Genomic DNA, 27059 nt, shown 5'->3' on the forward strand with positions numbered 1-27059 from the left:
GAGGGCTCCTAATTTTAGTGTGTAACATGATGTGTAATGTAACTACATTGGTGCATGGGAAAACTGAAAGCACAATTTCAAAGAGTTTGTCCACACATGGAGCATTCTCTCTTTCAAAATGACAAAGCCAGACCACACACAAGCACTGTGACTTAAGCAGCAATCCAGTGCCTTGTGTTCACTGTCATCAGTGATCCTCCATACGGTCCTGATTTGGCCCCATCTGATTTTTATCTGCTTCCAAAACTTAAAAAGGACATCTTTGATTATTTCACGTTGAAAGCAATGAAGCACTCCAAGAAGAGGTGAGGCTGTGGATCCATCAACAAAGTCAAAAGTTCTACAATGGCAGTACAAACAAACCCTCTCATTGACAGACATGTGCTTGTCATCAGGGTGACTGTATTGAGAAATAAATAATGTAGGCTTGAAGAACAATGAAGTAGAATGTCAATAAAGTTTGTTTTATATAAAAAGCTGTAAGAGTTTTCACATCTTTCACTTTTTAACTCACTCTTCTAGATTGCTATCAACCATTTTGAATGGTGGAGAGATACATTTAAAATTACAATGAATAGAAGACTAAACTATTGGAAAGAGTCCTTCACCAGATTTAGAAAAACACACACATTCATACATGCACAACTCACAAGTGGGCACTCTTGTCTCCAGGTGCTGAAGCCCAGCTGCAGTGAGTAGTGAAGTTAGCTGGGGTAAGCAGTGTGGGTACAAAACAAATCCATGGAGGAAGAGAGGTTCCAAGGTACGGGTGAGGAAAGATAATGTAGAGCTGCCTGTATGAGTATGCTGGGATGTGGCAAGGACTGGTTGCTGGGTTGCCAGGTGCAGCATCAGAAGGCTGTGTTATTGGGATGCGGTAGGGGAGGGGGAAAGAGGGAATGGTAGAGAGAAGAGAGAAGCAGAGGAGGAGAAAAGACAACACAGGTTCACTGGGAGTGAAGAAGTCCTGTGTGAGGCTGGAATGAGACCAGGGAGAGGCATAGAGGGAGGTGGAGGATGGGGACTAAGTTCTGTCATGCTGGCATAGACAGGCTCATTGGGACTAGCTGAAGTGTCATCCTCTGTCAGTGGTGTCATTTGGATGCAGTATGGAAGGTCATAGGGTCAGCACACCACTCTCTCTGCTGTTCCCAGCTATGAAAACATTGTACCCACTACTTATCATTCAAGTAGTTCCTCAGTTGACATCGCGAGGCAAAATGGACTGTGTTCCAGTCCTCCCATCAAGAAAAAATTCATGTCAATGCCAGGGATTGAACCCAGCTACACCAGATGGCAGTCAGCAACACAAACCACTCAGCTATGCAGGAAGACAGAGAACAGTGCCTAACAGAGGTTAATTCCAGTTGGGTTATGGGAATCAAAGGTATGTTGCTGGAGGAGGTCCCATGTGTGCAGTTCACTAAAGACAGCAATGGTGGGAAGAAACCAGATGCCAGGGGCTGGGAACCAACTGGTGAAGCCAAGCACACCATATTGCATGGAATGCTATGGAGTTAGGTTGTCAAGCTGTCTCCTGGTGACAGTTTGGTATTGGCCATTCATGTAAACAGACAGGTAGCTGATGGTCATGTCAATTTAAAATTCTGTACAGTGGTTGTAGCTATGTCACAGATGGCAATGCCTCTAATGGCTTAGGAAATGCATATCACAGGACTGGAACAGGTGGTAGAGGGAAGACTTATAGGACAAGTCTTGCATATCCAAAGAGTTCATGTTCCTGATACTATAAGAAATAGATATTTACACTTCTTTCATGTTTATCCCAATTGATCTTAGTCAAAAACTGTATGAAATATGCATAACCGGACAATCTATATTTGTCTTTCTATGAAATAAATTTTGTAGGGAGTGTTGACACTCAGTTCATACATGGATCTGATGGCTTTATTCTGCCCCCCCCCCCCCCCCCACCACCAACAAAAAAAAACTCTGGAAAACTTACACAAAACATCTTTATACCATAGTTTAGGCATGTGTAAAAGAATGCACAATGTGCAAAGGTAGCTGTTTCCTCATTAACACTTACTTTTAATTTTCCATTGGGGTATAAAATATAATATACTTTATAGTGTATGTAGTTGCTGAAGGTTTTCCAGTTCAATTTGGTGTCATGGCAGAGACCTAGTAATTTGACAGAGTCTTTGCTATGACAGTCATTACTCATATCTTCTAAGTAGTATCCTATATTCTCAGTTTTGCTGCACTATGTGATCAAAAGTATATGGACACATGACTGAAATGTACTTACAAGTTTGTGATACCCTCCATCGGTAATGCTGTTGGCTCCCCCTCAGACTTGATGACAGCTTCCACTCTCATAGGCATATGTTCAATCCTGTGCTGGAAGGATTCTTGGGGAATGGCAGCACATTCCTCACAGAGTGCTGCACTGAGGAGATGTATCGATGTTGGCCAGTGAGGCCCTGCATGAAGTCCGCATTCCAAAACATCCCAAAGGTGTTCTATAGGATTCAGGTCAGGACTCTGTCCAGGCCAGTCCATTACAGGGATGTTATTGTCATGTAACCATCACACCACAGGCCATGCATTATGAACAGGTGTTTAATTGTGTTGGAAGATGCAATCACCATCCTCAAATTCAACAGTGGGAAGCAAGAAGGGGCTTAAAACATCAATGTAGGCCTGTCCTGTGATAGTGTCATGCAAAACAACAAAGGGTGCGAGCCCCCTCCAAGAAAAACACGACCACATCATAACACCACCGCCTCCAAATTTTACTGTTGGCACTACACACGCTGGCAGATGATGTTCACTGGGCATTCGTGATACCCACACCCTGCCATCGAATCGCCACATTGTGTAGCATGATTTGTCTCTCCACATAATGTTTTTCCACTGTTCCATTGTCCAATTTTTACATTCCTTACACCAAGCAAGGGGTCGCTTGGCATTTACTGGCGTGATTTGTGGATTATGAGCAGCTGTCTGACCAGGAAATCCTAGTTTTCTCACCTCCTGCCTGTCATAGTACTCACAGTGGATCCCAGTGCAGGTTGGAATTCCTGTGTGATGGTCTGGATAGATGTCGGGCTACTACACATTACGACCCTCTTTAACTGTCGGCGGTCTCTGTCAATTATCAAACGAGGTCAGCCTGTACACTTTTGTGGTGTGCATGTCCCTTCATGTTTCCACTTCACTATTATATTGAAAACAGTGGACCTAGGGATGTTTAGGAGTGTGGAAATCTTGCGTACAGATGTATGATACAAGTGACACCCAATCACCTGACCACGTTCAAAGTCCATGAGTTCTGCGGAGTGCCTCATTCTGCTTTCTCACAATGTCTAATGACTACTGAGGTCACTGATATGGAGTATCTGGCAGTAGATGGCAGCACAATGCACCTAATATGACAAACATTTATTTTTGGGGGTGTCCAGATACTTTTGATCACATAGTGTATGTTCAGTCTGACTTCCTTTGCCTGAAACCAGGAAGATCATTCAACCAATAGACCTACAATTTTTGGGTGACTCTGTATCTCTCTTTTTATGCACCACTGTAGAAACAGTTAACTTTAAACAGCCATAAAAGGCACTTTCCTCAAAGATACCATTCATGAGGTAGCATGTTTATTATGTATATAATTTGTTTTAAAATAAAGTTGGAAAAGCCATAACATGCTTCAGTTCTTGAGTTGCTAAGTTTTATTACTACATCCACTATATTGATGTTGTTGTTGTTGTTGTTGTTGTTGTTGTGGTCTTCAGTTGTGAGACTGGTTTGATGCAGCTCTCCATGCTACTCTATCCTGTGCAAGCTTCTTCATCTCCCAGTACCTACTGCAGCCTACATCCTTCAGAATCTGCTTAGTGTATTCATCTCTTGGTCTTCCTCTTCGATTTTTACCCTCCATGCTGCCCTCCAATACTAAATTGGTGATCCCTTGATGTCTCAGAACATGTTCTACCAACCGATCCCTTCTTCTAGTCAAGTTGTGCCACAAGCTCCTCGTCTCCCCAATTCTATTCAATACCTCCTCATTAGTTATGTGATCTACCCATCTAATTGCCCTTGTATAGACCCTCTATATACTCCTTCCACCTTTCTGCTTTCCCTTCTTTGCTTAGAACTGGGTTTCCATCAAAGCTCTTGATATTCATGCAAGGGGTTTTCCTTTCTCCAATGGTCTCTTTAATTTTCCTGTAGGCAGTATCTATCTTACCCCTAGTGAGAGAAGCCTCTACATCCTTACATTTGTCCTCTAGCCATCCCTGCTTAGCCATTTTGCACTTCCTGTCAATCTCATTTTTGAGAGGGGAAAACAAATTTCCACTCAAACTCACTATGACTATGAGAATGGTTTCAAGTTTGCTCCCTGTGGGCTGACCAAACCTGCTGCTCTGACGTTACAGGCTACAGCTTCATCACTATGTACAACTTTTTGTCCTGAATTGATGGAGCTGATTAAACTGATCTAGACTAAGAGAGGAGGCAATTTTATTACACAGATCCCAGACTTCTCTTTTTCTAATGATCTTCCATGCTGCCATGCAATTGGTTTCTGGTTGACCTATGAAGTTATCACTAGCTTGTTTTTGTAGCTCTTTTATCTCCCTTCTCTTATATAATTTCAGTTTTGGATGGACTAGCATGTAATTACTATTGATAACAGTCTTTCCACTGTATAACTTTAGCAGCATGTTTGGTGTATACAGATGTGTACCACCTAGTTATGCTTATTTTTCAGTTTCTCTTTACATATGGTCTCTTGGTATTCATAGTAGGACAGAATCTATTAGAAGTGGCTACTGTAGTATATAAGAAGTTTTCATATGCTTTACATGTACACTGATATCTGTTAAAAATGGAGCTCCAGTCAACACACTGAGACTCAGATCTGAGGTCTGTTACATATACAGGGTGAGTCACCTAACGTTACGGCTGTATATATTTTTTAAACCACATCAAATACTGATGAACCGATTCCACAGACTGAACGTGAGGAGAGGGGCTATTGTTTAATGCAAACCATACAAAAATGCATGGAAGTTAGTTTTGTTAGCACATCTGAACATATAGACAAATACGCAATCAGTGCCATTTGTTGCATTGTAAAATGTTAATCACATCTGGAGATATTGTAACCTAAAGTTGACTCTTGAAACCTCCGACGTTCAGTTGCGTGTTGTAACAAACATGGGCCACGGTCAGCGAGCAGCATCTGCAGAGACATGTTTACGATGACGACCCTGTTTACGAGTGTGGCTGCAGTGCACTGTTGTGGTTTGGTCTAGCTGTTGCAGTGTCCGCATGTAGCGCTTGCTGCTGTACACCATGTTACCAGACGTCTGCGATAGTGTAGTGTCGTAGGAACTGTGACCATGGTGTATTTGAACTCTGAAAAGGTGGAGATGTGGAGATGATACTCATCTATGGCGAGTGTCGACGAAATGCAGCTGAAGCCTGCAGGGTGTATGCAGAATGGTACCCGGACAGAGAGCATCCAACATGCTGCACATTGCAAAATATCTACCGCCACCTGTATGCAACAGGTATGGTCGTAGCATGCAAATGGGTCTGTAACAGGCCCGTCACAGGAGAAGCGGGTGCAGTTGGTGTGTTAGCTGCTGTTGCCATGAACCCACAAATGAGTACATGGAACATTGCGAGAACCGGTGGACTGAGTCAAAGTAGTGTCATGCGCATACTGCATCGTCACCGCTTTCACCCGTTTCATGTGTCGCTACATCAGCAATTACATGGTGATGACTTTAATCATCAAGTGCAATTCTGTCAATGGGCATTAACAGAGAATGCGTTGCAGTTCTACCTGTTTACCAATGAAGCAGGTTTCACAAACCACGGGGCAGTGAATCTACGGAACATGCATTACTGGTCCATGGACAATTCTCGCTGGCTAAGACAGGTAGAGTGACAGCGACCGTGGACTGTAAATGTATGGTGCGGAATCATTGGCGACCATCTCATTGGTCCTCACTTCATTGCAGGGGCTCAAACAGCTGCAACATACATCGCGTTTCTACAGAATGATCTGCCAATGTTGCTCAAAAATGTCCCACTGGAAACGCGTCGACGTATGTGGTATCAGCATGATGGTGCACCTGCACATTCCGCAATTAACACTAGGCTGACCCTTGACAGGAAGTTCGACGGGCGTTTCATAGGACGTGGAGGACGCATAAATTGGCTAGCCCGTTTTCCTGATCTTACACCTCTGGACTTCTTTCTGTGGGGTACGTTAAAGGAGAATGTGTACCGTGATGTGCCTACAACCCCAGAGGATATGAATCAACGTATTGTGGCAGGCTGCGGCGACATTACACCAGATGTACTGCGGTATGTACGACATTCATTACGCCAGAGATTGCAATTGTGTGCAGCAAAAGATGGCCACCACATTGAACATCTATTGGCCTGACATGTCGGGACACACTCTATTCCACTCCGTAATTGAAAACGGAAACCACGTGTGTACGTGTACCTCACCCCTCATGGTAACGTACATGTGCGTCAGTGAAAAAGACCAATAAAAAGGTGTCAGCATGTGGACATAATGTGCTGTTCCAGTCTCTTCTGTACCTAAGGTCCATCACCGTTCCCTTTGGATCCCTGCGTAATTCGGTGCTCTCCGATACACACGATCGAACAGCGGAGGAGTGGTACTCAAGCGTCAACTTTAGGTTACAATATCTCTGGATGTAATTAACATTTTACAATGCAAAAACGGCACTGATTACGTATTTGTTTATATGTTCAGATGTGCTAACAAAACTAACGGGGTTCCATTTAAAAAATGTAGGTTTGTGTTAAAAAACATACTTCCGTGCATTTTTTTATGGTTTGTATTAACCAATTACACTAGCCCCTCTCCTCACATTCAGTCTGTGGAATTGATTCGTCAGTATTTGATGTGGTTTACGAAATATATCCAGTGGTAATGTTAGGTGACTCACCTTGTATATCATGTTGTACTCTCACTAACATTTACTCTCACGTATGTGACTTTTTTCAACCAAAGACAACCTCAGGAGTAGACTATCACAATCTGATAGCTTAATGATATTCAATGAGTAGGCTTATTGTATTTATATGTATTTGAAACAACATTATCTATGAAGGTACTTTTTCTGGTAGATTTATGACTGAGGTGATAAAATTTTTATGACCTTAGAAAATCTATACAGATTGTAGTCTTTGAATTTTTTGTTAGCACGTTTAAACCAATACCATCAAAGACTGACATTCTATTCATCTTATTTTTGTGTAAGTTTGGTTTATTTTAATTGTTTTGTTCAAAGCACCATAACTGCAAGCTCTCCCTACAATGTTGAACAAGTCTATTTTACAACTATAATAAACTGTCTAAATGAAAAATATGGCAATATTTCGACCATTTACTAATAATAGTAATAGATTTTCCACGCATTTCCCAAAGTATGTTTTGAGTGGACAGTATACAGAAATTACAGTCACTTTACAACCAAGAAATTAGGTATCAGCAGCTACAAACTTTCCTTCTATGGCTATTTCTGGATGTGCATTGTCATGCAAGGAATTGTAGCACTCCCATTAATAGGTTAGTGATGCAATACACAAAGGAAGCAGCTACTTAGGTAGCAGAGTACTTTTTTAGGTTAGGCAGTAGTTTGAGGTATTCCAATGAACACTCACCAGTCGACACACAGATAGTGAAATCAGACAGCATTCAGGGCAAAGACACTTTGACTGTCAAAATATTGAAACCCCCTGGCAGATTAAAACCGTGTGCCGGACCGAGACTTGAACTTGGGACCTTTGCCTTTCATGGGCAAGTGCTCTACCATCTGAGCTACCCAAGCATGACTCACGCCCCATCCTCATAGCTTTACTTCTGCCAGTACCTCGTCTCCACACAGTTTTAATCTGCCAAGAAGTTTCATATCAGCACACACTCTGCTGCAGAGTGAAAATCTCATTCTGTCAAAATATTACCAGTAAATTGTCAAAATACTCATAACGAAGTTCCCAAATTCTTTGTCCTCTAGGAAAATTCTTGCTTGGGAGTGAGAGCTGGCTAAAACCTGAAGCAGAAAGCTCTGAGGTATTTAGTGAGCTATGGAATGTTTATTGGAAGGATAGATAAGATGCCATAAAATGGGGAGCGTTCACTGCAGTTGATAAAAATATTGTCTCTATTGAGGTTGAAAGCAAGAGTGACAGTGAAGGTATCTGGTCATGTACAAAAGGTCTATGTGAAACCAAGTTAATTGTTGAATGTTTTTACTGGCCTTTTGATACTGCTGTGACTGGTCTAGAATCATTCAAAGAAAGTCTACAGTCAGTAGCACATAGATACCCAGATCATACAATACTAGATGGGGGCAAATTTAACCTAATGAGTATAGACTGGGACATGTTTGGATTCATTGCAGAGGTGGCATACAGACACTGTAGTGAAGAACTTTTGAATAAATTTTCCAAAAATGGCCTTGAGCAGCTACTTTGGCAGCCCACACCCAATGGAAATATCTTAGACCTCATAGCCGCAAACAGTCCAGACCTTATCCATTGTGTCAGTCTGGAGATTGGTGCAATGTGGTAGGGAGCTGGTGTTGAATACACTTAAAAAAGGTGAATGTTGTGCCTGAAGCACCTGATTCCAAAATAAACAACAAATTCTAATCATAGGTGCAACCAAACTTAGTCAAATAGCTTGAGAACCTCTAGTTTAGTCACACACATTCACATAACTGTAACTTTAGTGAGATCATTTAAAGTATTTGTGAATGAAGATGTTTACATGGCACAATGGGAAACAGGATGGTGAGTTAGAATATCCACTGCATGACACAACATAATCAAGCACACAGTAATTGGATCCTCACCATAATTTCTTGCAGAATGAAGAGTATGTTGAGAAATTCTCGACCAAAGGCTGCCATCAAGTAGGTGTTATGATGAGTTTGCTAAGAGTCAGGAACCAACAGATGCTATTCTGTATCCGGTTCTTGAAACAGGCAGACAGGAACTCAAACCGGCACCACACTGAAAACAGGCTTCTTGTAAATTAAAATGGGTTCTGTGCATCATGCAGAGGTATTTTTCTCAATGAGCAATCTTCATGGCTACAGCCGACATTCAATCCCACCAAACCCGCAGCGACCAAAAATGTAACTTTTTGCAGTGGGCCAAAGATACTGTCAGCCACGACATCATAGTGTTTACTCCCATTCACTGTCAAACACATCACTTAACCACACATCACTTTTTGAATTCCTCTTGGCTGTAACAGCACTTAAACATTGGCCCACAGGCTTTCCCTCTGCAGGCAACCAACCACTTGAGAAGCTATTGCAGCCAGAGAGGCTAATAACAAGTGGGAACTATCAGTATCAAAATGTGCCTGCATGGCACAATGGGGATTAGTGATCATGATTTCATCATGGTGAGTCTGATTATGTAAGTTAATAAATCAGTCAAGAAGACTAGGAGAGAATTTCTACTAGAAAGACCAGATAAGCAGTCATCATTATCTCACTTACACAATGAACTGCAATCATTTAGTTCCAGTGTGATAAACATAGAGGACTTATGGACAAAGTTTAAACAGATTGTATATTGTGCTCTGTAGTAAGTGGATTAAGGATGGAAAAGACCGACAGTGTTTTAGCATTAAAATTCAGAAAATGCTGAGGAAGCAAGTGCTGTTGAGCTCTTGATTCAAAAGAGAACATGCAAATGATGACAGGTAAAGGTTAGTAGAGATTCACACACACTGCAAAAAGATCTATGCTCAAAGCATACACAAGCACCTTAGCAAAATAATGAGAAACAGAGAAAATTCTAGTCCTATGTAAAATCCCTAAGTGGATCTAAGGCTTCTGTCCAGTCACTCATTGACCAGTCTGGTGTGGCAGTTGGAGATAGTAAAGGGAAAGCTGAAGTTTTAAGTTCCACATTTAAGAAATCATTCACTCAGGAGAATCATACAATGATTCTGTCATTTGACCATCACACAGAATCCCATATGGATGATGCGGTAACAATCATCCCAGGCATAGAGAAACAACTGAAAGATTTGAAAACAAATAAGCTGCCAGGTTCAGCTGGAATCCCAATTTTGTTTTACAAAGAGTACTCTTCAAGATTAGCAGCTTACATAGCTTGCCTTTCATTTATCATGAATATATCATGTTGTGCAAAGTCCCAAATAACTAGAAAGAAGCACAGATGACTCCTGTATATATGAGGGGTAGAAGCATAGACCCACAAAATTACAGAGCAATATCCTTAACATTGGTTTGCTGCAGGATTCTAGAACATGTTCTGAGTTCAGATATAAAAAATTTCCTAGATGCTGAGAAGTTAATGTTCACCAATATCATTGTATCAGAAAACATCACTTGCATGAAACTCATCCTGCTTGCCCTTTCCACATGCAATATACAGCAAACAACAGGCAGATTCCATGCTCCTAAATTTCCTAAAAATCATTTGACATGGTACCCCACTGCAGACTGTTAATGAACATACAAGCATACAGTATAGGTTCCCAGTCTTAGTTAAAAAGTCTTTGGTGGCTCAAAGACTTCTTAACTAATAGAACCCAGTATGTTGTCCTTCATGGCAAGTGTTCATAGGAGACAATGAAGGGTATCATCAGGAGTGTCCCAGTGAGGTGTCATAGGACTGCTGTTGTATTCTGTTGTATAAATAATCTGGCAAACAGGGTGAACAGCAATCTGTGGTTCTTTGCTGAGGATGCTGTGGGGATACACGATGACTTAGACAAAATTTCTAGTTGGTTTGATGAATGACAGCTGGTTCCAAATGTAGAAAAATATAAGTTAAAGCAAAAAAAAAAAGAGGTTCAAATGGCTCTGAGCACTATGCGACTTAACTTCTCAGGTCATCAGTCACCTAGAACTTAGAACTAATTAAACCTAACTAACCTAAGGACATCACACACACCCATGCCTGAGGCAGGATTCAAACCTGCGACCATAGCGGTTGCTCGGTTCCAGACTGTAGCGCCTAGAACCGTATGGCCACTCTGGCCAGCACGTTAATGCAGATTTGTAGGGAAAACAAACCTATAACTTTAAGTTGCAGCATTTGTAGTGTCCTACTTGACACAGTCATGTCATTTAAATATCTGGTTGTATTGTTGAAAAGCAAAATCAAATGGAACAAACATGTAAGAAATGTGATAGGGAAGGCAAATAGTCAAGTTAGGTTTATTGGGAGAATTTTGGGAAAGTGTGATTCATCTGTAAAGGAAATCACATGCAAAATTGTTAGTGAGACCTGTTCTTGAGTACTGCTTGAATGTTTGGTTGTTAATATATAACATGAATATCAAGGAACCCAACACATTTCCCTGGTGTACCCATAAAGTTACCTCTATATCTGCTGATGACTCTCCATCCAAGATAACTTATTGCATCCTCCCTACCAAGAAATCCTCAATCCAGTAATAAATTTTGCTTGACACCCCATAAAAGTGTACTTTTGGTCATAAATGTAGGTGTGATACAGCGTCAAATTGGAAATTGATAAATACTGTATCTACCTATTACCTTGACCCACAGCTTTCAACATGCCATGTGAGAAAAAGTTAGGTTTCACATGACCAATATTTTTTAAATCAATGCTGAGTGGCATGGAGAAGGAATATGTTTTAAGATTCTACAACAAATGGATGTTGAGGATAATGCATGGTAGTTCTGTGAATACCTTCTGTGACACTTCTTGTATATAGGTGGGACCTGTGCTTCTTTCTAGCATCTGGGCACTGATTTTTGATAAATGGGTCTATGATAGATTATGATAGATTATAGTTAACAGAGGGGTAGTTCAGCTGAAAATTTGGTGTAGAATCTGGTACAGATTTCATTGGGCCCTGGAAATTTGTTTAGTTTTGGGGATGTCAGCTGTTGCTCAATGCCGTTGACACTGATGTCTGTGTCTTTCATATTTTCAGTGGTATGGGAATTGTATTGGTCCCATTCTTCTGGGTCTTCAGCTAGTGGTAGCACCAGTGGACTGGCCAAAACAGGCATTTATGGTTTCTTGGTGTCACTAGTAGTATCAGTGGATGCACCAGCCACCTTCCAGTGTTTGCTGGACAGAGTCTTGAGAGAATTGAAACTAAAATAATGATATTTTTTTGTTTGCAAAAGATGTGGAAGAGCATGTGTGATGGTTGGAGGAGGTTGTTAAGAAATTACACACAGCACTCCTAACTTTCAGTATAGAAAACTGTCACTTTCTGCTACAGTAATTAAATTACTCAGGGCATGTAAATAGCCAAGATCAGGTATGAACAGACCTAAGGTTGGTGACTGCTGTACAGAGTTTTCCAATGCTTCAGACAGGAAAAGAACTGCATTCATTTTTAGGGTTAGAAAATTATTATAGGAAATATGTCTTATGGTTTACAGAAATAGCACAACCTCTCATGCACTTATTAATGAAAAGTGTAAAGTTTCATTGGACATCAGAATGTGAAAGTTCATTTGAAAAACTGAAGGAAATGGTGACAATTAGGCCAGTGTTGGTATTTCTGAATTATGAAAATAAGTTCATACCATGCCAGTAATCACATGTTGGGATGTATTGTAAGTCAAGAGATTCAGGGGAAGGAACATCCAGTGTCCTACATGTCTTGTTGGCACTCAAACAAACCAGAAAGGAACTTTTCTGCCACAGAAAATGAAATGCTGAGCCCCATATGTGGTGTGATATTCTTCCACTGCTGATTTTGTGTGGGAGAAGTTTAAGGTAATAATAAACTACTGGGAGTAAAGGCTCCATCTGGTATTGGGTTCTAAAACTAAGTGAATTTGATTTCAGAGTATTCCATAAATATGGTAAAAAAATATAGTAATGCAGATTGCCACTGAAAGAAGATTGGTGTAGGATGGACAGTAGGTTGTACCATTCCAGAATGGCAAAGAGTGCAAGCTGCAGATGTGGATGTTTTATCATGCAAGACAACAAAGCTTGGGTGCCATGTTGTGATTCCAGTCATGTTACAAGAAGAAGTGTTAAAACAGGCACATGAGCCCATATTATCTGGTCATGGGGGTATAGGACCATTGAGCACTGAGTAGAGAGACATTGCTGGTGATGTACTTGTGGACAAGATATAGAGCAGTATGTTAAAAACTGTGTGCCATGTGCACAGCAGGCAGAATTGAGCCATCAATATGTTCCCTTGCAAATGTTAGAAGAAGCCACTAAACCTTTCAAAAAGAATGGGATGGGCATTTTAGGACATTTTTACCAGACATCAGTATGGAACCACTATGTTATGACCATAATAGATCCTTCTTTGCTTTATGTGGGAATGAATGAATCAGCAGCCCAACATAGTAGCACAGGTCACTAAAGTTTAAAGTTCTGGAAACATTAATCATAGATTGAGGCACCTATTTTATGGCAGAACTGATGAAACAGTTGTGCCATTTACTGCATGTTCATAAGTTGAGGACGAGCCCATTGCACCCACTGGTGAACAGAAGAACAGAACATGTACATTGAACAATAAGAAAAAATGCAAAGCAATTATGTAAATAGCTATCACAACGAATGAATTGTTACACCTTAAAATTTGCAAATCCATGGAAGTACATTCTTAGCATCATGTCAAGTAGTGTAAGGTCACAAAGTGTCATTGCAATTTGAGATAATTATATGTAAGATGGGGAAAAATGTAGAGTCATTTAAAATTTCATGAAGACACTGCAAGAGGTATGGAAGTGGGTACAAAGAGCCAATACCAAGTACCTGGAACATCACAAATATATGGGCTGCACAATGTTAAACTACTGGATTACTGTGTAGGTCACTGAAGAATACTGACAAGCCCATACACCACAAAGGGGAAAATGAAGAAATTCATTACACAATATCAGGATTCATATTAGGCAATTCAGATGACCTCACCAGTGAATGTTGAACTGCATCTTCCCACACAGACAACAGTAATTCATGTTTGACATATATCGTTTTTGTGGTGCCCAGATTCATTGCCACCAGTACTGGTGTCACTCCAAAAAAAGTGGATACGGGATAGTAAGGTAGACGAGCTGCATCCTCACAAACTACACACACTTTACTGTATGCATTAAGGCTAAGGAAGCGATAATGTATTAGGATGTTTTGTGTTTTATTAGCTGTATTTGTTGTGACATGTACTTTGGTAATAGGCATCTGAATTTTGTACAGCTGATGATATAGTTGGTTGTGGTATTTTTAAGATTTTGGTTTGGGGTTATAATGTGTAGGTAGATCTTATCTTATGATAGTTAATGATTATTTAGGGGGATATCAGGTACGTTGGTTATCTGAATAATTTGTCATGTCTGTACAATAAATCAGGGATTGGCTGTGTTGTAAAGGAATCTCAAGTGACAGGAACTAAATTTATTCATTTTTTTGGGTGTATATAGTGTGTGGGATACATAGGTCTAGGTATTTTTAAATGGTAGACTGGGGCCAAGGAGGGGAAAGTGATTATGTCTTTGTTTCTTCAGATGACTCCACCAGTGAGGAAGACCATGGACTGTATCATACTCTTAGTAGTGCTGCATCTTTATACCCACAACAGGATGGGCTCCTTTAGTATTGAAGGGAAGGCTGATTTTCACCAGGCAAGAGGGCATTGTCTTGACCAGTCACCATTGGTTGTTGAGAGTAATTTATAATGCATAAGAAGTAACGAATAAGATGTGAAGGCTGGTTGAAGCTTTCTCAGAATTACACATTGAAGTCAAGAGGAAGGGAGTGTTAAGCAAGATACAAGGGAGAACTGTGTGCTATGTCACTCATATGTGCACCTGTGGGACCATTTGCAGCACACTGTGGACTTTGTGGTGCACACAATAAAGCAGTGGAAGCCAGGGTGCATAGATGCAGGAGGCAGACTGCTGGAAATGGTATTTGAAACATGGGGACTCAATGACATGTCAGTAACGTGAAGAATGAGGTAGAAGTTCCCAGAACAATGATGGAATGCCACACAACTCAGCTAGAAATTTTGAAACAAGGGGTATTGAATAATATCAGAATTCTGTGGGGATTCACAGCAGAGCTGATGAGTAATGTGTGGGCAGCAGTTAGTTCTTGGAATCGGGTTTTAAGTATAATACAAGGCCAGTTTGACCTATTACATACCCATTTGGCTGTAGAAACACTCTTGTTCATGCTTGTTGATAGTGTATTGGATGCCTGCATGGAGATAGTGGAGCTACAGAAAGCCATGTACCACATAATGTACGGTCAGATAACCCCCACTTTGTTGCAACCAAGACTATTTCTGGTCAACTCTCTGGACTTACACAGTCTGGTGGACCAAATCCTATACAGAGTGGAAGGAGTACTTTGTCACCATTTTTCCAAGCCAGATCCACAACCTGCAAACTGGCAAGTCAGCAGGGTGCTTCCAAATTCTGCTCCCAGTGCTGGAAAGGTGATAACCTGGCATGGCAAAAATCTCTTCTCCAGCACTGTGGTGAGTGTGGTTATCAAACACAGGGTCCTGACACTTGTTGTCTGGGACCCATGCATGACTGGAAGGGGTGGCATCTCATAACAGCACCAAGGTGATCAAGTGTAAATACTAGCCATCTGGACTTAACAGTACCTTTCATTGATCACTCTCTACAGCAAGAGGGCCTCCACACCAGCCATCATCATGATGTGGGTCATTCAGTGTCATCTACAACTACCTGCTTCCTCCACTAGCCACTGATCTATGGGCCGCACTTAGTCCTGATGCTGCCAGGGCCCAAACAGTCTCCTTCCAGCTGGGGCCTGCTGTAAGCTGACATCAGCTGACTCCTGGGTACCTCTGGTCCTCATACAAGTCTGCTGATGCTGCATACCTGATGTCTGCAAGCCTGACATAGCTCCATGCTCACTAAGGCCCTGAAATTGCTCCTTCACTGTGGTGGCCTTCCTGGCTCGACTGCCTCGATGCTCCTTCACACTGCCTCATGTGTCACTGGGCAAGTACCATCACCCTGGGCATTACACTCTGCTGGAAAACTGACTAAGTTAAATGCATGAGTTTTGCTGAATAAACATGTTGTTGTTACCACTGCATTTGTGATTCCATAACAACCACGAAATACCTGCTACATAAACACATGCAGATTACCATGTACCACTACTAGTCATTTCCTTGTTCCACTTGCAAATAGAGTGAGAGAAAAATGGCTATCTATATGCCTTATGCCTCCATATGAGCCCTAATTTCTCATATCTTAACTTCACAGTACTTAATGTGCAATATATGTTAGCTGCAGCAGGATTCTTTAGCAATCAGCTTCAAATGCAGTTCTCTAAATTTTCTCAATACTGTTTCTCAAAAAGAATGTCACCTTCTCTCCAAGGATTCCCATCTGAGTTCCTAAAGCATCTCCATAGCACTTATATGTTGTTCAAACCTACTGGTAACAAATATAGCAGCCCGCCTCTGAAATGTTTTGTGTCTTCCTTGAATCCAGCCTAGTACGGAACCCAATCACTTGAGAAGTACTAAAGAACAGGCCACACCAGTGTCCTATATGCAGTCTCCTTTACAGGTGAACCACTCTTTCATATCTGAACATTACAGGTTTGATCTTCCTTGTCATACACATCAATTTACATTTTTCCACATTTAGGGCTAATTGCCATTTATCACACCAACTAGAAATTTTGTATACGTCACCTTGTATCTTTCTACAGTCACTCAACTTTGACACATTACTATACACCACAGCATCATCAGCAAACAACTGCAGATTGCTGCTCACTCTGTCTGCCAAACCATTTATGTATACAGTGAACAATTGCAGCCCTATCACACTTGCCTGGGACACTCCTGACAATGTCTCTGATGAACACTTGCATTCAAGGACAAGTTCTATTATTAATAAGTCCTTAAGCCACTCACATAGCTGTGAACTTATTACATCGCTCACACCTTCATTAACAGCTTACAATGTGGTATCGTGTCATATGCTTTCCAGAAATCAAGAAATATGGAATCTGCCTGTTGTCCTTCATCCATATTTTGCAGTATGCCATGTGAGAAAAAGGCAAGCTAAGTTTCACATGAGTGATTCTTTCTAAAACCATGCTGATTCATGGACATAAGCTTCTCAGTCTCAAGAAAATATATTATATTTGAACTGAGAATATGTTCAAGGATTCTGCATCAAACAGAAGCTAAGGATATTGGTCTGTAATTTTATGGGTCTGTTCTTCTACACTTCTTGTATACTGCAGTCACCTGCACTTTTTTCCAGTCAGTTGGGACTTTGTGCTGGATGAGGGATTCATGATAAATGCAAACTAGGTAAGGAGCCAATCCTGTAGATCACTCTTTGTGAAATTGAACTGGGGTTCCATCCTGACCTGATGATTTATTTTCTTTCAAATCTTTCAGTTGTTTCTCTATGCCAGGGATGCTTATTACTATGTTGTCCATAAGGGAGTCTGTCTGAATCTGAAATGATGGTATTTTTGTTCACCTCTCCTGTGTGAATGATTTCTTGAGGGTGAAATTTAAAACTTCAGCTTTCATTTTGTAATCTTCAAGTGCCACACCAGAATGGACAACAAGGGACTGAATATGAGCATTAGACCCACTTAGCAGTTTTATGTAAGACCAGAATTTTCTCAGGTTCTCTGCCAGATCTTTTGCTAAGTTGTGATGGTGGTAGTTGTTGTATGCTTTGCGCATAGATCTTACAGACACACAAATCTCTACTAGCCTTCACTTGTCATTTGTGCAATCAATTTTGAACTGAGAGTGCAACAGCCTCTGCATCCTTAGCATCCTCCAAATTTCATTATCAAACCAAAGTGGAGCTGTTCCCTCCTTTATCAACTTAGTAGGCACATAACTCTCCAGACCATGATTTACAATCAGCTTAAACTTTGCCAGTAATTCCTCTACATCCATCTGACTGGTAGTAATTGATGCCAGTTTTCTAAGTGAGATGTTAATAACTGCTTATCTGCTCTATCTAACCTTCTTGACTGATTTATTAACTTTTGTAATCATAGTTGCTATAATTTCTAACTCTGTTTCTATACTGACAATGTCGGTAAAGTTCGGCCTATTTGTAGCTACATGGTCTAAGATATTTCCATTCTACATTACATAGGAGTGTCCAGATACTTTTAATAAGGGAGTGTATTTATATGTGCTGTACCTACATTTTTGAAAAGTTTTGTTATTTTCTCATAGTTTTTGTTAATAACAGTGATTTCTTAATTCACACAGGATCATTGTGGTAGATCATGATAATGTAAAACATTAAATATTTGAACATAAGTGTGAGTTCAGCAACTGAAAAATTTCCTTAATTTATTAGAAGTTTTTGACATTTTCTTTTTGTAGACATCATTCAAACCCCCTTCTAGCCTAATGTAATCATTTGAAAATTAATCAATAACTTCTGGTGATTTTGTGATTTGATCAGCTTCTACAAATGTGACATCCAGCTTGACAAATACCATAGTAGCATTCACTATAAATGCTTCATTTATGTGAGAAGAAATAATACATCTAATTTTTTTTATTTAGTCCTTCAAATCCTACTTTTATAGAATCACGATGTCTGGATGAGTCTTACCTCTTGTTTTTGTATGCCTCCAAGAGTCCACAGGTACGTTTGGATATCATCACAACTTTGTTGTTATCTGAGTATAGCTGATAAATGTAGAAGAACAAATCAATTATCAGTCTGACAGCTCATACAGTTTGCTGACAAACTGGAACTTCCATGGGTGTACTTATCAACTGCCTTTCACAGAAATGAAACTGTCAACGTCAACACAGGAAGTCTCAAAAGCCTTAATGACGTTCATAATTATGCAAAATTTTCCTATTTTTAGATACATGTCTGTTCCCATAGTAGCTCATGTGATGAATTGATGCAATTTATATTTGTAATTCTGGAAGATGTCCCTAAACTAAAATATATTACCGTGCTGTATTTTATGACAAATAGGAAACTGCATGCTTTTCAACCTAGGCAGAGGACATCCTTTAGATTAAATGCTTTCTCTACAAGAATTTCAAAACGGTACTGTACAACCCCATACTGAATGCATCTGGCTCAGGCTCTTTCAATGAGAAAATCTCCACTATCCACTCTTCCACATTCTATGTTATACCGAAAACACCTAGAATTTAATGATGTTCAGTTAGTTGTTAACTGGGAAACTAGGTTACAATGACGCTATTTCCCTTTTTAAATATTTCATCTGCTATATCAAGTCTGACTTTATTCTCTTTATACAAACCCTGTTCTTCCTTTAAAAGGTGCCTAGAACATAGACTTAATCAAATACATTTCCATATACAGGAATTTTCACACAACCTGCTGTCTACTTCACAATAAAAAGAGATCACTTACTGGATTTTATAGCTGGTTCCATACATCTTATTTCCTATCGGAATGGAAATAGAACTCATGCAATTACTGAGACTTTCAAGATGGTAACTACTAATATGAAGCCCCTTGTACAGTGTGTTAACTTGTAGATGGCAGACTTCATAGGGGGGAGCGGGGAGTAGAGGAAGAAAGCCTGGCCCCCAAACAGACCAACACAGGGTGAAGAATCAAAGAACCATGGGGAGAGAAGGGGGGGAGGGTTGTGGCAAGGCATGCCTACCTGCTTCAGTGCTGACACAAGTTGCACATCTGTGAAAGCAGAAGTCATGCATGGAAGTAAAAACTGCTCTAAATGCTGTTCACATACTAATACCATCTGATACATTTATATGTTTAATAAAGTTCTCAGTCGCTGCAACTGCCTCATCACTCATTTTCATAATGTATTGCACAATAAGTGAAGTGCAAAACAATAACAAAGTAGATGACAATGGCTACCTCACACAATATGGTCAGCTACCTAATGTGTGTGTGTGTGTGTGTGTGTGTGTGTGTGTGTGTGTGTATGCACATGCACGCACGCGTGCATGCACATCTGATCTGCAGTGAAAGAATGGACCTCTGGTCATCACACCACATTGATATATAGAGGGTGAAGAAAAAGTGCTGCACTTGGGATGTCAACCTGCAATTCATCATCCAGATTCACGACAAAAGTTCACATAGCAAAATCAGATCAGGTGTATTTTGAAAACACATGTATGAAAATGAGGAAAATGAGGAAAATGAAGAAAATGAGGAAAATGAGGAGCTTGTCACATCAAGCAATACATCGGACTGTCAAGAGGAATGTGTATCACCCCACACTATCATACCCCCTTTCATAGCTCACTGAGTAGACTGCTGGGACATCAAATCAGCATCTACCAGGAACCTATGTTTAGAACCCTCTTCAGAGCCCTTTTTATTTTTTATGTGTTGATTCTGTAGTTCTCATCATTTATAAGCAGGACATCATGTTGTCTCATGACAATATCCTATCACATGACAGTGGGATCCATTGAACTGCATGCCTGTGTCTACTACTCGCATGGTTTACAACCATAACTGGTCCTATGGAGTTCACATCGGCCAGCTTCTCAAAAGAATACACTAATGATGAGTACATCAATATGATTTTAGAGCTGGGTGCATCCCATAGCCAAACTGTTGCTGCTGTTCATGTGGAGGCCTATCCTTAAAGTTGTCAGCCTGATAAGAATATTTTCTCCTGGAGCAACAGCTTCAGGGAACCAGTAATCTTTGTCCACAAGTAACAGATAGAGGTCATCCAAGAACCAGATGTACATAGAAAGAGGTCATGACTCTTGAAACTCTTCACCAGTCACCTTGTTGGAGTACCACTAATATTGCAAGGCAGTTCCAGATATCCCAAAGACTGGTTGTTGAAGTGTTGTAATATGAAGTATTGCACAGCTCAACACCAGTGGCCAGAAGAATGCATTCAACGAGTACAGTTTTGTGAATCACTTTTGCACCATGTGTAAGGTAATGAACATTTTATGAAGAACTTGATATGGACTAATGAATCTAGCTCCTCTCGTGAAAGTACTTTCAACTTCCACAACAGCAGAACACAAGCCACATGTCACCTATGACACTTTGTCATAAACCTGTGGGCTGTATTCATGGGAGGAATGCTTTTCGGCTCTTATCTATTGGCGGACAATTTGAATGTGCCATTGAATCATATTTTTCTTTGCAGTACTTTACCGGATGCATTAGAAAATGTTCCACTTGGTGTTTGGTGATAGCTATGCTTTCAGTCTGATGGTGCACCACCACACGTTGGAATGAATGTGCATAACTATTTAAGTGAAGGGTTTCCAGGGAAATGGATTGGTCATAGAGGTCCAATATTCTGGCCTCCATTTCCTCAGAAGGTCCAATATTCTGGCCTCCACATTCCTCAGACATTAACCCCTAGATTTTTATTTGAGGGGAATAAATTTATACTACCCCACCCAGGGCTGTACACAATCTAATAGCTCACATGCATGCCACTTTGGCAGTGAGGGATGCAGATGCAAGGTGGTTGCTTTGAATATCTTCTCTAAAGTGAATGTTGCTCATATGTGTATGTACCACCTCTGTGAAGATAAGCCTGGACACCAAATATACAGAATGGTTTATTGTGCATAGCATAATGTGCAATATAGTGTAACCTACCTCTTGTGTTTTTTGTATCTCACTGGATATGGATGAAGTTACTGTACCCACTATTATTTTATATTGGCTTTATTTGGGTCATTGACAAAACAAAGTGGTCATTTACATCAGTAAGAAGTTCATGTTATGTCTTAATGCTAAAATAAAGGTAACAGTAACAGAAAGAAATATATGAAGTGCCATATTATGGTGGAGGTGTAAATGAGATACAATTTGATGCTTTAACTGAAAAACAAAGTTTGGCTCAAATGCAACTCAAACATTGGCGTGTCTGCATATCTATTCCCCATGGCATTGCCTCATCTCACTAAGCTAATGGGACAGCTCTGGCGAAGTGCAGAGGTCATGCTATCTGTTCTTGACCATGCTGCAAACAGTTACAGCATTGTTAGAGCCTTGTTTTTTAAATTGCATTTCTATTAAACCTGTTGGTGGGACTAGGTTTTCTAGATACTCATTTGTGTTCAATTGGGATCAGGAATCACATGCCAGCTGCCACATGTGGCATTTATCTTCACCCTGTGTGTGTGTGTGTGTGTGTGTGTGTGGGTTGGTGGGTGGGTTGGCACTTGCGCGCACATGTGCGTGCCCATGTGTGTGTGTGTGTGTGTGTGTGTGTGTGTGTGTGTGTGTGTGTGTGTTCATTTGAACTTCTCCAAACTAACAGCCATCAATAATGTGTGATGACAGAAGGTCCATTCTTTCATTGCTGATGCACACCAAGCCCAATCTCCTGTGGGAATCTGAAATGGTGAGTCATGGGTTCAATGGAAGGGTAATGCTACATTAGTAGTGTGTAACAGGCTGGAAATTTGGGTCGGATGGAAAGTGCACTTGGATTGCAGAGGTAGTTAAGGCTACCACATGCACTAAGCAGGAGATCCAGATCTGTGTCCTGGTCTGGTACAAATATCCACCTGTTACCATTTATACATTTCAATGCCCAAATGTGTCCAACATTATTGGAAGCCTTTGAATAATATTTGTATGGCTGCTGGATCATGTAAGATATCTGTTCTTTCAGACATATTCTGAAATAACAGACGCAAGATACACACACACAAAGACAAAAAAGAGAAATACTATGAAGGAATTACCATAATGAAATGGAAATCAGTAGATGTGATGTACATGTACATGCAAAGAAAGGATTACAGTTTCAGAGAAACTGAATGACTTCTTCAAGAGGAAGATCTTCACAAATTGAGCAAGTCAATAATGTGTTGGTCCACCTCTGACCAGTATGCAAGCAGTTATTTGGCTTGGCATTGATTGATTGAGTTGTTGGATGTCCTCCTGAGGAATATCATGCCAAAGCCTGAGCTGGTTGGAAGACCCTACCCATAATGCTCCAAACTTGGCAGTTGGGGATAGATTCACAAAACTTGCTGTCCAAGGTAGGGTTTGGCAAGCCTGAAGACCAACACTAGAAACTGTCACCATGTTGGGTGGGCATTTTCTTGATGAGATGTAAGCTCAGGACAGCTTGCCATGAAGGGCAACAAAACAGGGTGTAGAATATTGTTGACATATTCCGTGCTGTAAGAGTGCCATGGATAACAACCATAGGGGTGATACTGTGAAATGAAATGGCACCCAAGACCATTACTCCTGGTTGTCAGGACATGGGTGACAGTCAGGTTGGTGTGCCACTGACATACGTGGCATCTCCAGATATGTCTTTGTTGATCAACAGAGCTCAGTTCAAAGCAGCACTCATTACAGAAGACAATTCTACTGCAGTCAATGAGATTCCAGACTCCAATGACCAGCAGTGACATCTCTAGAGATGCCCTGGAGAGTTGTGGGATACCAACCTGAATGTCACCCACCATACAGTCCAACAGCAAGGAGTAATGGCCTGAGGTGCCATTTCATTTCATAAGTGGATGCCTTTTATGGTCATCCACAGCACCCTTACACCACAGCAGTGAGTCGACAATGTTCTACACTTTGAATTGTTGCCTTCTTGGCAAGCCATCCTGGGCTGCATGATAAAGGCCCACCTGTACACATTGAGAGTTGTCATTGCTTGTCTTTCAGCTTGTCAAATCCTACCTTGGTCAGCAAGGTCACTGGATCTCTCCAAAATTGAAAACATTTGGAGCATTATGGGTGGTACCATCCATAGAGCTCACAATTTTTGACCTACTGCACCAGTTCTACAGAATTTCACACAGTTTCCTCCAGAAGGACATTCAAAAATTCAGTCAACCAATGCCAAGCAAAATAACTGCTTGCATTATTGACTGTCTCAGTTTGTGAAGCTCCTTTGCTTGAGTATATCATTCAGTTTTTCTGAAACTGTCATAATTTGTTCATCTGTACATGTACTTCACAACTACTAATTTCCATCACACATAGGTAATGCCTTCATGGTGTATTATTTCCTTTTTTGTTTTTTAGAGGGTATATGTATGAGGTCTGTTAGAAAAATATCCAACCTATGGCTGGGGAAAAAATTGGCTTACGTGCAGCATTGGACTCCTAACTACCCACAAAGTAGTTCCCTTTGGACTTCACACACTTCTCCCAGTGATGCCACCATTGTTGGAAGTGTGCCGAAAAAGCCTCTTTCAGAATGGAGTTTACCTCAGCTGTCATTGCTGCTATAATGTCCTCCTTTGTCTGAAATTATGTTTCTTTCAATGGCCTCTTGAATCTGGGAAACAGCAAGAAGTTGTAGGGGGCAAAATCAGGAGAGTAAGGAGCCTGCTGAAGCACAGAAATCTGGTTTTTTGCCAAAAAAGTCTGAATCAAGTGCGAGGTATGTGCTGGAGCATTGTTGTGATGGACATGCCAATTTCCTGTTGGCCACAAGTCTGGTCTATTGTGCTGCACAGCATCACATCGGCGATGGAAGACACCCATGTAGTACTCTTTGGTGATTGACTCTGTGGTGCACACTCAAAGTAGTCAGTATCACTTTGGTGTTGCTGTGCACTTTTCAGGCTTTGTTTGATCCAGATGGTGAGGAAAGCTGTCTGGGTCATGCCCTTCCCCGAGGTCCCATTGCCAGTGTTTATGGTGTTCATAAAGTCATGAACACACATTGTGGAGTCCAACATGGCCTGTGAGACTTCAGCATGAAATTGTTTTTGCTCCACTGTCAGCAACTTTGGCACCAATCTCAGTGACACTCTCCTCATGGCAAAATCTTTGATAATGGAATGTGCCAAAAATGTGCAGCTGCCCACCTCTTCCACCATTTCTACCACGGCATTCACTTTGGCAGTGACCTGGTCATTTCAGCATGTTGCTGGCCAACTAAAGTATGGCTCACTCTCCAGCTATGTGCAGGCATCTTTAAAACAGTTGTATAACTCCTTAATCAGCGTGATGCCCATACTATCATCACTGAAGGCTCTCTAAATTTTCGAATGGTTTCAATCTGGCTGTTGCCCAGTTTCTGGCAAAATTTTATGCAGTAGCACAGCACTCTTGAAATAAAAGACTGACATGAGCATTACATACTACCTCATTCAACTGCTGCTTGCCAGCAACTGATGCTATCGACAGGTGGGAAAAAGTTGATGCATACACATGAAGGTTCAAGGTGGACTCATGCAATTGTGCCAGATTAAAATCCATCAGGTATTTGCAAAGAAATTATTCTGTCCATGATTTTCCATTGTTTAGATTTTAAATACATAGCACATATTAAAAATTTATATCTTTGTCATTCTACAATATACTTTCATGCTACAAGGCATGTTACTGGAAACATGTACACACAAGATCTGTGATACATTATACTTATTTCCTTTCATGTTTGTGAGCTCAGTGTATTATGCAGCTATGATGATCAAGTTTTTCAGAGAGATAAATGAAAAATCATGAAGGCTGTAGATTAGATTAGATTAGATGTACTTTTCATTCCAATTTAGTGATGGAGAATTGGCTAGGAACGATTTAGTATCATCCATGAAAATTTCATTAGCCAATCTTTCAAAGGCCACACTTGATTTACTATTTATGGCAATGTTTACATCATGTGCAAACAAAACAAACTGGACATCTGGCAATGTTAGTAATGGAAGGTCATTGATATACAGAAGAAAAAGGAAGGGCCCTAAGATGCAACCTTGGGGGACACTACATGTTATTTCTTCCCATTTAGGTGATAAATGATAGCTTAATACATCTTTCTTCCCTATTGGCACCCTTTGTTTTCTATCAGAGATATAAGATTTGTAATGCAAAGGCAGGAGTATTATCAGGGACTGATGATAGCCCAAAGAGTGTTAATATGTGCAACATATGAGTGATTAGTGATTAGAAATGAATGAATAGTGTGATGTTAGTTTTGGTGTTGTCAACTAACTTGTTTGCAAGTACATATATAAAGAAGGAAGACTATAAACACTGCATAAATCCGTTGGAAACTGGACTTGTTAGTAGACAAATATTTGTAAATAGGAACTTCCTAGTAATGGCATTTTGTCATTGTATCAAGCTCACATGTCTAATATCTATGTAAATGTTACATATGGACAAATCAACAGTTAACTAATTAACTACAATTGCCATAAACATTGTTTGTTGACACTTACAATCAAAGATGCACAGCATAATATACTATTTATAGTTATGCACTCTGGTATGAGAAATATAAAATTCTGAAATGATGATGAAATCAAGACCCTAAGCTGTTGATAGGTGTTGATACACATCAAAAGGTAAAATGGAAGATGTGTGCCCCAACCGGGACTCGACCCCAGGATCTCCTACTTACATGGCAGATACGCTGTCCATCTGAGCCACCAAGGGCACAGAGGATAGTGCGACTGCAGGGTTTTATCCCTTTCATGCTCCCCGTGAGACCCACATCCCCAACTTTATGTCCACACACTATATTCATAGTGCCCCTGCCCATTACACTCATTACTCGCGGCAGACAATCTTACCGATTCCCGTAAGAGTTCAGGCAATGCGTGTGCATCCAGCTCAGAAGAAGGTCAATGGCCAGATAGCCTTAACTATATGAAGATGGTATCTGTTCTTTTGGACATGTCCAAAAGAACAGATACCAACATCATATATAAAATTCTCTCTTGTTTCAGAATTTTCAGCCAAGTTGTCATTTACATTTTATGCACACTGTTTCAGTGACCAACCCAGTTATGTTCTTCATGCCAAGAAAACCTATATGATCACATTTCTTTGATATTCAGTCTAGTCAATATTAAAATGGTTCATCTGAAAGTTTCGGTCTTTACTCATAAAAGCAATATTTTATGGCAGTTTTATAGGTCCACTGCAAACGTTGAAAACTGATAGACCAACTGCAATGATATACATGTCAACTAATTTCATTGAATAAGGCTGAATTTTAGTAACAATTAACAATGTTATTTGACAATACTAAATTTTTAATTTTAATTACAGATAATTACAATCATCCATTTAAAGAAATAAGAAAATGATTTAGAAGGAGCG

At 40.4% G+C, this 27059-nt stretch overlaps 1 protein-coding gene across 1 annotated transcript in view; it reads left to right on the forward strand.

The window, feature by feature from the left end:
* LOC126183224 (uncharacterized) overlaps positions 1-27059 on the forward strand; it is a 679892-nt gene that overhangs the window by 367040 nt on the left and 285793 nt on the right. The window lies entirely within an intron of this gene.

The sequence above is a fragment of the Schistocerca cancellata genome, chromosome 4 (assembly GCF_023864275.1).
Source record: "Schistocerca cancellata isolate TAMUIC-IGC-003103 chromosome 4, iqSchCanc2.1, whole genome shotgun sequence".
NCBI classification, from domain to species: domain Eukaryota; kingdom Metazoa; phylum Arthropoda; class Insecta; order Orthoptera; family Acrididae; genus Schistocerca; species Schistocerca cancellata.